We start from the raw sequence: 3334 nt of genomic DNA on the forward strand, positions 1-3334 counted from the left end.
CATGGGAGGGGCAGCATTATGATGTCCTAGGCCCTGAAGATTGATTGACTCTAATTGGTCCAGAATAAATATGCCTAGAAAGCCAAGAAGGAAAATTCAAGGTCAGACAGAGGTGCAAAAGGGAACTAAACATATTGGTTATTAGAATATCTTATAGAACATGGACAAATCAGTGGGTCAGAATAAAAGGCTAAGAAATATTTGTGAGTACCCCTATTTTAAAAAAAAGATGTCATTTAAATATCATTCTATTCTAGTTCTGAATAGAATGACAAATTGGGAGAACATATAAGGAGCTGTTATACATTAATTAAAAAGAAATCAACCTATCAATGCAAAAATGGCTTTGAAGTCACCCACTAGTACTTCATGGGACCTGGGTGAGGGTGGACAGGCACAGGCTGCCAAGGTTCCCTGAAATCCTTGCCTCGCTGGTCCTGCTGCTCATGCTCTCCACCAACCTTCCTCATATATGATTTTCTTTAGAAACTTCCTTCTTTCTCCTGCTAGTACAGCCTCCTTTGGCAGACTTCAGCCCATACGGTTCTGTGTATGTATGTGTGTGTATATATGTATCAGTCTTCAAGTTCACAGACATGGAGTATTAGAACCCTTGTGCTCTATTGGTGGACATTAGAATTACCATATGATCCAGCAATTATAAGTTGGGGTATGCATCCAAAAGAATTGAGGTCAGGGCAGGTGTAGTGGTGCACACCTGTAATCGCAGCAACTTAGGAGGTTGTGGCAGGAGGATTGTAAGTTCAAAGCCCAGCCTCAGCAATGTAGTGAGACCCTGTCTCAAAATATAAAATAAAAAGTGCTGGGGATGTAACTCAGTGGTAAAGTGCCCTTGATTCAATCCCCAGTACTAAAGAAGAAGAAGAAGAAGGAGAAGGAAGAGGAGGAGAAATTAAAAGCAGAGGCTTGAAGTGTTTTTTTGTTTATTCCTTTTGTGTGTGTGTGTGTGGGGGTGCACCAATCCTTGAAGTACGCTATATCAGGGTAATGTGTGGAGTAGACAGAGCAAGTTCCTGTTCCATCTCCCTGCTCCAAACATCTACTTAACATATTGTCTTTGGATAGATGATGGATCAGATATTAAATTGATAAGAACAGATACTACACATGATCCTAATCAAAAGGCTGAGAAACAAGATGGAAGCAACCCAAGTATCCATTACTGGGTGAATGATAAACAACATATGGTATATACATACAAAAAAATTATTCAATCCTAAAAAGGAAGGAAATTCTGTCATAAACTACAAGCAAGATGTCCCTTGAGCACATTATGTTAAGTGAAAGAATTCAGTCATAAAAGGACAAATATTGTATGATACCACTTACTTGAGGCACCTAGAACAGTAATATTCATAAAAACAGAAAGTGGACTGGTACCTGCCAGAGAAGGGAGTTGCCGGGAAGAGAAGAAGGAAATGGTGTGTTGCTATTTAATAGGCAGAGTTTCAACTTTGTGTTTTGTTGAGTGCGCGTGTGTGTATGTGTGGTTGGTTGGTACTGGAGATTGAACCTAGGGGTGCTCTACCACTGAGCTACTATACTCCAGCCCTTTTTTATTTCGAGACAGGTTCTCCCTAAGGTACCCAGGCTGACCTTGAACTTGCAATCCCCCTGCCTAAGCCTCCCAAATCACTGGGACTACAGGTGTGTGCCACCGCACCTGGGATCAGAATTTCAGTTTTGCAAGATGAAATGAGATCTGTGGGTGGATAATGGTGAAGTTTGCCCAATAATATTTAAAACCACTGAAGTGAACACATAAACATGGTTAAGATGGTAAATGTTATGTTATGGGTATTTTTACAACTGAAAAATAAATTTGAAAAGCAAGGGAATGATAAACACAAAATTCAGAGTGGTGATTACTTTTAATTGGGGGAGGCTGGGCTTGGGGTAAGCCAGGAGCCATAGATAGTTATTTGCAATGTTCTAGATGGTGCTGGGTTAATAAGAGTTCCTTATAGAAATAAAAACATATACAAATGTGTACATGAATGAGTCAAAGTAAATAAAATTAAAGCAATCATACATAGATTAAACCATGAGAATGTGTTCTTAACTAAGAATTACACTCTAAGTACATACATTTGAGGCCCAAAAAAGTAAAAATTATTTTTTATATTCACCATAAATGAAGAGACTGTGCATAGTCTAAGACTTATTAACTTTTGTTAGTTTTTGCAGTCTTCATAAATGTATGGGCACATGCTAAAATTGGAATACAGAACCTTCTCCTTCTTAGCTTTTTCATCCAATAACAAATTGATAAAAATTTTGAGGGTCATTAAATATTCTTTAACAGTCTTTAAAATATAGACATACAATTCTATTGTATAGATGTAGCCTCATTTATTTATTTATTTATTTATTTTTGCGGTACTGGGGATTGAACCCAGGGCCTTGTGCTTGCGAGGCAAACCCTCTACCAACTGAGCTATATTCCCAGCCCAGCCTCATTTATTTAAATAAGTGACTCATTAGAATTTAAACTGTCCTGTCATTTCCCTGATATCAACATGCTGGAATGACTATCCTTTGAGCTCAATATTTGCACCAGTCTGTGGTTCTTTCCTGTGGGGACATTCACGGACAAGGAATGATTGAAGCAAGGATCTACCAAAACAGTTAAAGCCCTTTGATATCAAAATAGTCAGATGATCCTCAGGCAAGCTTTACTATTGCTCATTTCCATAAATAAGATATACAAACAGTAAAAAAAAAAAAGACTTTTTTTTTCATATTCTCATCAACTGTGAGGTTTATGAGTTTTTAAATCCTTCCTAAAAATCTTATTTCCTTGATGTTTTAATTTGCATTTCTCTGATTACAAATGAGATTGAATATTAAGATGTTTCCACAGTTTAAAAAATTAACTAGTTTTTAATTGAAAAAGTAATTCAGGCACATGGTAAAAATATCAAACAGCATTTAAAAAAACTACGTCGTGAAACATAAATCTCTTTCCTACCCAGTCTCCCTGAGGCAGCCACCATTATCAGCCTTGTTTTCTTTCCAAAAATATTATGTACATAAACAAGCATATATGCAAGAAGAAATACATTTTTGTGTATATGTATATTTTTAATTTTTAATTAAAAAATTTTTTTTTGCACACTGAGAACACGTTTCTAGAACAAAATGCAAATTCCAAGACTGCCTACCTCTCAGACCTGATCTTACTACTCTTCCCTACTGGTCAGTCACTGTCTTCAGCTTATGATATTAATGGACAACTCAGTACATTTAGCTCTTTCCTGCCTCTGGGACCTTGTTGTTGCAGGCCCTGCTGCCTCAACTCAGATGGCACCTC

At 37.2% G+C, this 3334-nt stretch overlaps 1 non-coding gene across 1 annotated transcript; it reads right to left on the bottom strand.

Moving 5' to 3' along the window:
* Positions 1-968: 968 nt before the first annotated feature.
* LOC124978494 (U2 spliceosomal RNA) lies at positions 969-1158 on the bottom strand. Its single transcript, XR_007107482.1, has one exon. It is a non-coding gene; the product is annotated as a U2 spliceosomal RNA (small nuclear RNA).
* Positions 1159-3334: the final 2176 nt, after the last annotated feature.

Source organism: Sciurus carolinensis, chromosome 2 (assembly GCF_902686445.1).
Source record: "Sciurus carolinensis chromosome 2, mSciCar1.2, whole genome shotgun sequence".
Taxonomy (NCBI): domain Eukaryota; kingdom Metazoa; phylum Chordata; class Mammalia; order Rodentia; family Sciuridae; genus Sciurus; species Sciurus carolinensis.